Source organism: Paroedura picta, chromosome 9, assembly GCF_049243985.1.
Source record: "Paroedura picta isolate Pp20150507F chromosome 9, Ppicta_v3.0, whole genome shotgun sequence".
NCBI classification, from domain to species: Eukaryota; Metazoa; Chordata; class Lepidosauria; order Squamata; family Gekkonidae; genus Paroedura; species Paroedura picta.
Genome location: NC_135377.1, coordinates 38,879,694 through 38,891,840, shown reverse-complemented (window position 1 = coordinate 38,891,840; position 12,147 = coordinate 38,879,694). Strand labels below are relative to the sequence as shown.

The following is a 12,147-nucleotide window of genomic DNA, read 5'->3' as shown; positions in this document are numbered from 1 at the left end:
AAACATCTTTGTTTTCCTTTCCTTTCCTTTCCTTTTCACTGTGGGTATTTTTTTCTGGCTGCTTTGGTGGTGGTTGTGAAGGGGGGGGGGGTTCAGCTTAGTTTTCTGCCATTTTATCCTCCCAAAGCACTTTGGGCTACTTTTCGTTTTGGGATAATATTTATCTTCACGACCTACTGACTTAACTTTATGAATCATTACTCAATAATTGAACCCCCCCCCCCACTGACCTGATTCTCCTTGGGGGGTGACCTGTGTTTGTCATCCTCCCTTCTTGCAGCTAGCTTGTCCGGGGGACTTGTTCCAGAATTACTGGGGTGACTTCACTTTATTCCCAGCTCTACAACTGACACCTCCCACACACATACTGACTAAAAATACTTCCACATCCAGGGGAATTACCCATGCATGGTAAAGTGGATGGTTTGCTGCATTTACATCTGGAATGCTGGAACCTGCATCATTAGGCCACCATTGTTCTCTGGAGGAACCAGAACACAACTCAGTTTCTTGCTGCCATAAGAAGGAGTGCCAGCCGCTAGTGGGAGGCGATAGAGGCCCACTCCCACTTAGCAGGGATAAGTGAGAGGATATGCAGGCAACTAAAGAGGGGCTTCAGGTGCCGTGGTTCGGATTACAAGGTAAACCACCCTCCAGGAGGTCATGGTCATTTAAATATCACTGGTACCAGGATTAAGGGCAAGAGGGAGAGGTCAGAAAGGAATCACTCACCTAATTGGCAAGATGATTGCTGTGTGTGGTCAGCCATTCTCCTTTGTGGGGGACATGGCTTTTTGCCAGTGGATGCACCATAAGGCTGCCTGTTATACCCTCCCCTCCAGGTGAGCTGTGAGCTGGTGAGTGTTGGTCAAGCATTCCAAAGGCTGAACCATCAGCCTGACATCAGACCTCAGCCTTGTCCAACCCCTCCCTCTAAAATGCACTAATGACATGGTACATGCAGCCTTTGGAGAGCTTGGCCATGCACCACCTGCACCAACACTCACCAGTTCACAGCTCGCATGGAGGGGAGGGTATACCAGGTGAGAATATGTTACTTATCAGGCACAAGGCCTCATTTCCAACTTGAGAGACTTATGCAGCAGTTTTTGTTAATGTTGGGACAGGCTACATTGTCATACTACACTCATCCCACTGTCAAGGTTATAATTGGACAACCTTCCGCCCTGGGCCTTGGTTATTTTTAGGGTGAGGCAGGTTTTTCTCCTCATCTTCACTGCCATCATCCCATGGCTCCACCCATTTTCTTTCACTCATTCTATGCTGTCAAGATGGCATTGATTGGCTGCCTAGGTCTTTGTTTAGGGAATCCAATCCAGTTCCAAGGGGCTCACTATTTAATGGCAGTAATGGTCCATAACCTTCCTTTCCCACTTGGCAGCTGAGAGACAGACCTAGGGGGTCCATGTGTGACCAGGACTCTGAGCTTTCCTTGCAAGAGATGAGGCCAAGTCAAATTCCTAACATTGCCTCTTACTTGCCACACTGTTAGGTGATTGTAGACTGGTTGCCAGTCTTTTCTCTGGGCCTTGTTTCTGTGTTGACACAGATGAGATTGACCCCACTGCCTCACCTAGGAATGAAATGCACCTTCTTGCTCAGTGTCTGCTGACAAGGTCAAGCATGGCCAGGAGCATTGTTTGGGAGGGTCTTCCATCTTCCCCCATGCTCTGGGACTCCATATGTCTGGGGGTCCTTCCCTTTGTAACAGTCCTCCTCTCACATGTACTGCTGGTGACTGAGAGGAATGATTGCTAATCTTATCAGTGTGCCTGCTGGCTAGGATTGGCCAACTAAAGTTTGTGTTGTTCATGGGCTGCACAGCCATCCTCTGTCACTCCTCCTTCTGGCAAGGTGACCTCTGTCTGCCAGTGCAGTGCCATTCTTCCATGGTGTTTTGAAAATGGAAGCCACCTAATCATGATAAATGACTGTGATGAATATAAGCCATTGGACAGTCCAGTCATGTGTTTCTATAGCTGCATGTTGTGCAATCAGCATAGGGAAATTGACAATCATGCAGAACCTATGAAAAGTCATTTTAAGATTTGCAGTATCTGGGCACAGCCAAGGCAAACTTCAACTTTGCATGCTGAACCTTTCTTTATCTTTGAATGTCCCCTGCTTTCTAGCTACCTTCCCCCCACAGGGCTCTGTTGAAGTCCGGTACAGTGGGGGCAGTGAGGAGGAGACAGCCACCTGGGGGAGTAAGATGGTGGCAGCATCCCCCTGATTTGGTAGGAGGATAGGCCAAGGTACTTCTCATCTGCATGATACTCACACCTCACCCCCATGGCATGTTTTCATTTCTTTTGTGAGTTTATCCAAGTGGAGGCCACCTAACATGAACCACTGGAGAATTTCGAGGAAGTCTCCAGCTTTCACCTGGAGGTTGGCAATGCTGGATGGGTCTCGGTCCCCTTACTGCCCCTCTTAACAAAAAAAAATTGCCCCTCTAACAAAATATTTCTAGCTACAGGCCTGGTCACTATAGAGAAAATGCAATACCCCCTCCCAATCAACAAACATTATCTTTAGAAGTCCACCCAAAATTATTAGCACCAAACTGCAAAACGGCAAGGGTAGACCTCTGATGCCCTGAGCTGGATAGCACAGGCTAGCTCGATCTGCTGCAGGGTTGGCCCTGGTTAGTATTTGGATGGAAGTCCATCAAGGAAGTCCAAAGATGCTCTGCAGGAACAGGCAATGACAAACCACTCTGTTCATCTCTGGTCTTGAAAACCATATGTGGATGACTTAAGTTGGCTGCAATTTTGCAGGATTTGACATCACCACCAGAACTCATTAGCACTTCTGCAGATCACCATTGGTTTGAGTAAGATAGATCCAAGTGGGTAGCCATGTTGGTCGGAAGCAGAAGAACAAATTTTGAGTCAAGTGGCACCTTTAAGACCAACAGAGTTTTATTCAAGGTATGAGCTTTTGTTTGCACGCACACGTCCTCAGATACAGTTACTGTATCTGAGGAAGTGTATGTGCACATGAAAGCTCATATGCCTTGAATAAAACTTTGTTGGTCTTAAAGGTGCTACTTGTCCCAAAATTTACTCTGAGCAAGAGTGGCTCTCTGAATTTTGCTTATACTTCTCATGAGTTCACCACACAGATAGATGTCCTAGCAAAAGCTAATGGATTTCTTTACTGTGTCATTGTACAGAGCACATTTAGATTATCTGTGTGATTGCCAGCTTGCCGTGCTTTGGGATTTTAAATTGCACTACATCAAAAATGGATGAAGGGAGGCATGGTTCATCACAGTGCATATGCTCTGTGTTCATTATGAACAATGCTCAATCAGGAATTCAAGATAATAACAGCATTAACTTGGATACACATTGATTCTGTCTGAACAAATGCAGTGATTTTATGGGTAAATTCTTAATAGGTTCCATTGATAAGGAAGAGAGGCAATTGAAATGAATCATGAATGACAAGTAAATATTCATCTTGTTTTAACCAATTTAAAATGTACTTATTAATTGCAAATCAGTTTTCTAAAGCATAAACAGCATAATTAAAATGCTTTGTCCAACTCTTTTTTTCATAGCTTCACAGTATTACAATGATAGCAACTGTATCATACCTGAACTGGGGTTTTATCTGTTTTTATGCTTTTATGTAAGCCGGCTGAGTCAAGAGTGGTGGTCTATTAAATAAATAAACAAACAAACAAACAAATAAATAAATTGTTACTGATTATATTTCGATGTGTATCCTCTGAATTTTTTTAAATCTATGCTTACTGGAATTAATTATCCAAGTGGACTCTGTGTGGAGTTCCATTTGAGATTTTTTTGTTGATTTTGAAGAGGAAAATGAGTGCCAAGATCAAGAGCATAAAGTTCAATGTTTCTTGTTTATGATTATCTTAATTCTGGTCGTACCATGGACTAAGATTATCTACCCACAACAGCTGGGTTCTGGGCTTTCTCTTGAATGTCCTACAAGAGTGGGTGTGGAGGAAGTCTTTATTTGTTGCATTCAGGCAAATGTGCAATATGGTTTTTCCCCCCCCCCAATGAATCTTTGGTGGAAGGTGAACTGTTTTGGCAGATTTGGTTACATTTTTACCTCTGCACTAGCTTTTAATGGTATAGATTGCATTTAATTATATGTGATAGCCTTGTAAACCCCCTAGAGTCTGAAAAGGTAAGGCAGATATAAATATTTTAAACAAAAAAATAAATGGTCTTAGAATGGTGTAACTTTGTATAGAATCTCAGTGTCACATGCTTAGTTATTTTTTATTGATTTGATTTCTATACTACCCTCCCAGCGAACTGGCTCAAGGCAGTGTACAATGTTGTATATAAAATGCAATAGTTATAAGCAAATATAAACTAAAATTAAAATTAATTTAAAATGATCAATAGAAGCAGGTTAACATAAGTAATGACAATTCCCAATCCCAGAGGCCAGCTATGATCTGGGGTTTGTATTCACTTGAGATTGAATTGCATGGATAATGTGATGAGCAAATATATAATCAACTGCTGACAGCAATTAGCTCTTGCCCTTATTGCCCCCTCCTCTCTTCTCAAACACATTATGGTCCTGTAGCTTATCTGAACTTCTGAACTGTAGAGCTGCTGGACCTGTTTTAACTCTTGTTCAAGCCCAAATAAAACCTCTGGTGAAGCAGTAACCTTAAATGTTTCCCAAAAGCTGACAGCTCTATAAAAGTCAATTTAGAGTACTGACCCAGATGTCAATAATATGGATCTTTGCCTGAGTGATGAGGCACAACTGTAAAGCTTGAAAGGATAGAGAGACTCTATAGGGGCAAAGTCAGGAATTTTGTTAAGGAAGAACTATACGAAAAACCTAGTTGGGTAGGGGATTGAGGCAAATGATAATAGCATCCACAGAGAGTGTGAGCAAGTTATCGACCTTTGAGGGAAAGAGAAGAGGTAGGCAATAAGAGTGGGGAAGAGTGAAAAAACAGACAGATTTGAGTGGCAGCTGTAAGTTAGAGGGACATTAAATTTCAGAAGAGAAAATATCTCTCACTCCAGAATCTAGTCCAAAACTAGAGAAGAAAATCCAAATGGGACCTGGCAGCAATCAAATTCAAGTGTCAGATAGGGAGCTTGCTGAGTTCTGTGGGAACATATAGCCCAAGAGAGAGCAAGGTTAGAATCAGTTATTTTGTTTGTAGGCTTGAAAACCAATGTGGCCCAGAGTATTGGACCCAGACTCTTCACAGAAGATTTAACTTGAAGATTGGTAAGCCAGGATGCAACTGAAAAAAAAAAACAAGCAGATAACAAGGAGCAGCAGCCTCTTATGGTTAAATCATATTGATATAATTGTGGCGACTGTCAAAATGCTGTATTCATGTTAACTCCCTGATGCCGAATGTCCTGCTAAAACGCTGTAATAATGTATGTGGTCTGTAGATACTTTGATGCTGGTCAATGACCGTAATAAATTTAATAATAATGATATAATTGGGGAAAGTTCTTAATTATGATCTGATCACCCGTGAATTCTGGTGACTTTTCCCCTCTAGTTCTTTCTAGACATGGCTAGTTCCCGCCAACTTCTGTTGTGTATTTGTCCTCTAGAGCGGTGTTTCCCAACCACTGGGCCGTGGAGGCCTCAGTAGCGGGCCATGGCGGGGAGGGGAGGCACGGGCATTGGCACGCCAGTAGGTGTGCCTCCCCCCCCCTGTGGCACTTGCTCACTGCACCAGGAGTGATCGGCCGCCTTCTGGCACCGTGAGCACTTTTGCAGCACGTAAAAAGGTCTGTCCTTTGGTTGAAGCTCGCTGTGCTGGGAGGCGGGCAATTGTTCCCAGCGCCACGAGCGAGTGCGCACCATGGGGGGGGGAGGTGCACCTGCTGGTTTGTGGGCACCATCGCGCCATCGCCCACACCTCCCTCTCTCCCCCAGTCCACGAGCCTCCCTCTCCCCACTCCCAGTCCCCAGCACGAAAAACATTGGGGGCCTCTGCTCTAGAGATCAGATATATATTTCATTGCTTTGACTCTGGTTTAATGCACATAATTGAGGATACAGGCATAAGGACTCAAACTGGTGTTAGTATAATGATAAAACTAATGTTTCACCTGAAGGCCCAAAATGCAACCTTCCTGAAGTTAAACAGCTCTGGGTTTAGGATTGTTGATCTCCTCTGGCCACTGGTGGGGGATGGCAGATAGATTTGCCAGATTGAGGCATTTGGGGTATTGAGCCTGGGGAGAACCTCAGTGGGGCACAATGTCATAGAGATGTTGGGATCCCCACTTAGAGGCTGGCATCCCTGCCTGGATTTGATTTATACTTGGATAGGAACTTGTTTGACTACTGTCATTTGATTATATATATAAGATCTGCATAGTCTCATCCAAATATCAAAATATTTAAACATCTTAAGACCTATCTTGAGGCATGGCGAGCCAAATGAGGTTACCACGGAGGACAGGTTTTTATTATTGATTGTTCTTACTGTTATTTTACTATGGTTTTACTATTTTGTTGTGAACATGAGTGGCAGTCAATAAGTCCAATTTTTATATATATGGCTTAATTTGGATATTAATTTGGATATTATGACACAGTTTGCTTTTGCCTTATATCTCCACAGTTATGATGGTTGTTCATTTAGTCTGAGGAAAAGTGCATGCACTCAAAAGCTCATGCCTTGAATAAAACTTTGTTGGTCTTAAAGGTGCTATTGGACTCTATTTTTGTCATATTTTTTAAAAATCACTTTTTAGAAAACTTTAAACTTGTGCCTTCCATGTAATAGGAATGTGACCTTCCTTATTGCTGGAAAATAGAAGCCAGCTCAGTTGTTCTCTGTGTTAACTTTAATCATTCTCTGTTGTTGGCTTACGGTTAGCATTTTTGCCATTGATTTTCCTTTTTGAACAGGAATGCTTTAATCATGCATTCAAAAAAATTTGGGGCAGTATTAAATAAAGTATCTTTCAAGTATCTTTCCAAGCTGTCCATCAGGTGTTGTTTTGTTGTATGTGCCAACTGAGATGAGTTAAATTATTTTGCTAATCTTGAACCTGTGAGTTTTGTTGTATGTGCCAACTAGAATTAGTACTCTAGTTACCTGTACCCACTGCTATTCATGCCATCCAAAAACTACAAAAACTGAAACTGAATTAGAATGAAACCATTTTAACACTGCTTACCAGTGAGAACCCTATAGAGAATCACATGTAAAAACACAAGAAAAAATAGCTTTTCCCTCCTCAAAATTCTTATATCTGCCTTTTCAGTAATTGAAGTAAAATCCAACCCAGAAATCCCTATCAAAGCCATGATTCCATCACCGTGGAATCAACTCCACTGTTCCGTATGATAACATACATGATTAACAAAATGATGCTGGAATAAAAGGGAAAGGTAACTGGAAAAGTATCCAACAAGTATAGGTATGTTTTGATCTTCTGACAATGGGCCTTCTTTACCCACCTACTCATAATCTTTATTAACCTTAAAATTACCTCAAGGATCCGGAAACCTAGCAACCTTTGTGAAGCATGTCATATTTTGCCAATTTTGTTGTTGTAGGAAACATTTTAATAGGCCTTCTCTGCCAAACTGGAATGCAAAACAGATTCCACCTCAGTTTAACATTGTATCCTTTTTGTTCTGTGACCTTAAAATTGCCAGAAGGTATGTGAACTTCTGTGTTAGTTGACCCAAGAAAATCACACTGCTTACTTCTAGGTCCCAGAAATCCATAACTTGCAAGACACTATATTACTGGCTTTTGCTACCAACAGCCGGAATTGTTTTACTCTGAATCTGAGGGGGAGATTCAGTTGTTTCTATAGTCAATACCTAGAACATTTTTAAATATGTTTAGTTATGGACTCTAAACATGCTAGAATTCAGCATCAATTACATCGTTGGGAGTGATACTTTTCCAATTAAAAGGTTCCGATAATGGGGAAAATCCTGGAGAGCTGCTACCAGTTGGAGTAGGCCGGTCACCCAAATAGACAGGTGGTCTGTCTGTATAAGGGAGCTTCACTTTAAGAATTATTCTAGAAGAATAGTCATAACAAGAAGATAGTTTCCCTTAATACTCCTGTATAACCTTAAAGCATTAAATAGCTTTGGAGGTTAAACAAGAACTATTAGTTACATGAAGTATTCACAGAAGATAGTTACATTGTGTAATGTTTGTAATTATAACCATTAATTGAAAATAAGGCCCTTCTATGTAGGCAATTGTTGGACTCTTAAGGAAGACACAGACTTTACTATTTTAGCTGAAATGAATTAAGCAGTTTATTAAAACAGACACTGAACATAGGTAGAAATTAGAATAGTAATAAAAATACAGAGTTACATGGAAATTAGACTTAACAATTTTATATTAACATATTAGCCCATTTTAATATAAAGCTAAGCTGCTAAATCATTCTAAATCTACAAAATATAGATATTTGGTCAGAGCCCTCAGTGGGGCCCAGGATATCAAGATGACTCAATTGGATCTGTAGCCCAGGTACCCCAGCTATTAGATCTAGTCCTCTGTCTTTTTTTCACTTATCTTCACTAACAATGAGAACAGATGTATTTGTATAATTTCAGTTTATTTTACTATCCTATCTTTTCACTTAAACAAATTTAAAGTTGTCATAACACCCTAGTGGTACCCAAAGCATTGTCCTCTGTCATCTCTGATATTACTTGGTTCCTCAGAGCTGGAATGTTCTTTCCTGTCAGGATTATATGCTTTCCCAGGTTACATGTATCAATTGATTATTGAGCTTTTTAATGCCCCTTTTCACATGCAGCATCAGAACTTGTGGTCGCAGTTCATATTCCACGTGGAATTTTTCTTTGAGGTTCTCTTCCTTCATGCCCCATGATCATATACATTTTTAAGGGCTTTTAGTAGTGTTTAGCACAGTCCAGTTCCAAGTGTCCCAAAATAAATACCAGAACAAAGATGGTTTGGAAAACAGGGACCCCCCCCCCAAATATATAGAAGGAAAATGGATTAGACAATTTATGTGACAAAGGTAAAAAAAAATCCCATTGTGTTTTGATAATGAAAGCGAGGCAAAGTGATTATTTGAAAGCAACTTTGATTATATTTAGAATGTTCTTGAACATACACCCCCCTAAACATCCTTCAGTTCAGATTAGTCATATGTCTGATATGCATGGTTGGGCCACTGTTGTCCACATATAGCCTGAATCTTTGAAACACATTTGTTGCAGAAATCATGATTTGTATTCACTTTAAGGTGTAGAGAAGAGCCTTTCCTGATCCTCAGCAGAGCAATTGTTAGGTATTAGTAATAAGACTCAGACTAATGGCTGTTATTGCTTTCCTCAGAAATTGGCAGAGAACTGACACAGCCTTATGCCACCGTTCCCTAAATTTTCCAAGATTAAAGTTGAGTGTCATAATAATCTTTCTTCTGAGGCAATATTGAGGTGGAAAGCCACTTTTCAAAGATTGTTATATTGTCTTATAATCGCAGGGTGAGTGATCATAAAGTGCATATTTCATTGGGGGGGGGGAATCCTCTGCCTCCCTATACAAACTTAACATTCACACCAGCAGTAATCCTTTAAAGAACAATTACAATTCAGCCATCAATCTCCAAACTTCATTCAGTACACATTTCCAAGCAGGACCTTAAAACAGTAGACTGTACCAGCAATGGAGTCAGTAGAAAGCCCTGCAAAACAGTAAGGTCTTGCAGGCCAGTGTAGATGCAAATACATGCTGGTGGGGGGGGGGGGGTCTGACAGCCTCAGGCAGGACATTCTAGCCTCAGCCAGGGCATGTTCAGCACGCAAAAAGGTTTGTGCTTTGGTTGAAGCCAAACAAGCCACATCCTTATCCATTGTTGTTCCTATATATATTTCTGAAACAGCCTAGGGGGTGGGACGTATCCAGCTGTCGAAGCTGGAATAGGGCCAATCAGGGTGCAGCCAACTTTGCCCTGATTGGCCCTGCCCCTGCAGCTCCCGCCCTCTGTCCCTGGACTCTAGCGTCTTTGCTCTCAGATGCCTCAGTGCCTGGAGCCAGCAGCAGGTAAGGGGAGAGAGCCCTGGGCAAAGGATTGCGGTGGAGGGCCTCCTAATGAGAGCCTCTTGGCCTGCTAGGCTGGGCCTACTGACGAGGGCCTCCCAGCCTGCTAACTGCTTGTTAAAGACTGCTAAAGAGCTGACTAGCTGACTGCTAAGGAGCTCTGTCCCAGCCCTGCTAATGAGCTCCTAACGAGCCTCCACCTGCCCCACTTGATCTGGCTGTGAGCTGCCGCCCAAGGCCACCTTAAACTGCCTGGCCGGGGGCCAGGGGAGAGGACCCTTTCAAGGCCCATTCTTAGGAACGGGCTTTGAAACTAGTAGACAAATAAAACAATGTTGTTCTCTGACCTGCTAGTGCCCTTCTGTGCTTTGTTTTTATGGTAAACGTTAGAATTTTATGAACAGAAAATCTCTGTAGGCTATAATCCCAGTGAAGCTGTTTTCGTTATGATGTGTGTCTTGCAAGACTTTTTTCTACCAGGTCATTTTATTGTTGGCTTATTAGATGCAAATATGGTTTAAATAAAAGTTTTATATAGTTGGTTTTAAATTGTGTTATATGTTTATTATTCTAAACACTTTTACTATTGTCTGTTGATTTGTATTTTACTTTGTTATAAGCCATCCCAAACCTCACTTGTCAAGGGAGTGGTGGAGTATAAATCTGATAACTAAATAAATTTTAATGACACCATGCAGGCCAAGTACAATGAGCTGGACTGAGAACATGAGATATTTTGTTAACCCTGTCCAGTATATGACCATCATATTCTATGCTCATGCTGGCCAACCAACTTGAATCCGAGCAACAGTGTGAATCCAGCCACCTATCCTACAAGCCAAACTAAGCCTTTGTGGAATGTCAGCACCTCCCCATTATGCTAGTCATTTGGATGACTTGGTTGGACAATTAGTCCCAACAGTACCAATGCTGAAGACAGAGGTAGAGTCTGAGAAATCTCAGATTCCCAGCTCAGGCCTATGGAAAGTTAGGGTTGCCAGGTCATTCTAGGCAGCCAGTGGGGGATGGGAAGTGGGCTTACTGGGAGTGGGAGTCTTACTTAATGTTTCAGCGACATCCCGAACATGACTTCCAGCATGAACAGGCACTGACATATGCAAGTCATGGACATTGGGGTGACACTCTGGATTTCAGGCAAAAGCTCCATGTTAGAATTAGCTTCTACCAGAAAGTTTTTGCCCTAAAAAAGAGCATCACCCCCACATCCCTATATCACTTCCAGGTAACACTGAAGTCTCATTAAGGATTGTTGCTTAAATGTCGGGTAAGACTCTATTTTTGCAGTCTCCCCCAATGCTAGTCAGGTGATTGGTGGTAGAATGGTGGGATCTCGGAATGAGGGACACCTGCCCCCACAAGGGAGTCTTGCTTCCCTATGAGAAGGGGTGACTGAGACCACAATAATGCTTAACCTTCCCAAGACACATTCTATGTGCTCAGCAAGTTACTGGTCAGCAGAACATCAAACCTTGCTGGGTATATCTTGTAGCAGGAACAAAGAAAACTGGATGAAGGTTTTTCTGATTCCTTGTCAAAAAGGCCTACTGCCCCCTGCCATGCTTTCCCCCTTCCTCAGGATCCAGAAAACACATTCCTCTGCAGCCTGCTTTGTCTGTGTCAGAGGTGGTGACAGATACAAGAGTATGTACCTTGTTGCTTCTTCTCATCTTGCTGCTCCTGCCAGTCTGGAGGTCACTTGGGCAGTGATCCAGGTTTGACTTATTTCTTGTTCAAGGTTGTAATAGTTTGGGGTTTTGCATAGTGGCTTTGGATGTGGATTATATGTCTGGTATCTCTGTGAAAACTGATAGCATCCCAGCTAATTTACTTAATATAGTATAATAAAACATGGTTACAGAAGACCTTCAATACAAATTTTGTGCCTTGAAAACAAATTCATCTTTTTGCATTACTCTTTTTCTCCAGAAATATTTGTACCCCAGAGAGCCATTATAATTGGCATTACTTAATACCTTTTACTCTTAACAAAACTGCCCTGTGCTTGAAGCAGTCTGACCTAATTGACTGCTAAATTATGCTGTGTACCTCGGGAGAGGGAA

At 41.9% G+C, this 12,147-nt stretch overlaps 1 protein-coding gene across 4 annotated transcripts in view; it reads left to right on the top strand.

Moving 5' to 3' along the window:
• Positions 1-12,147, top strand: part of SNTG1 (syntrophin gamma 1) — a 253,240-nt gene that overhangs the window by 109,413 nt on the left and 131,680 nt on the right. The gene's annotated exons all lie outside the window — the stretch shown is intronic.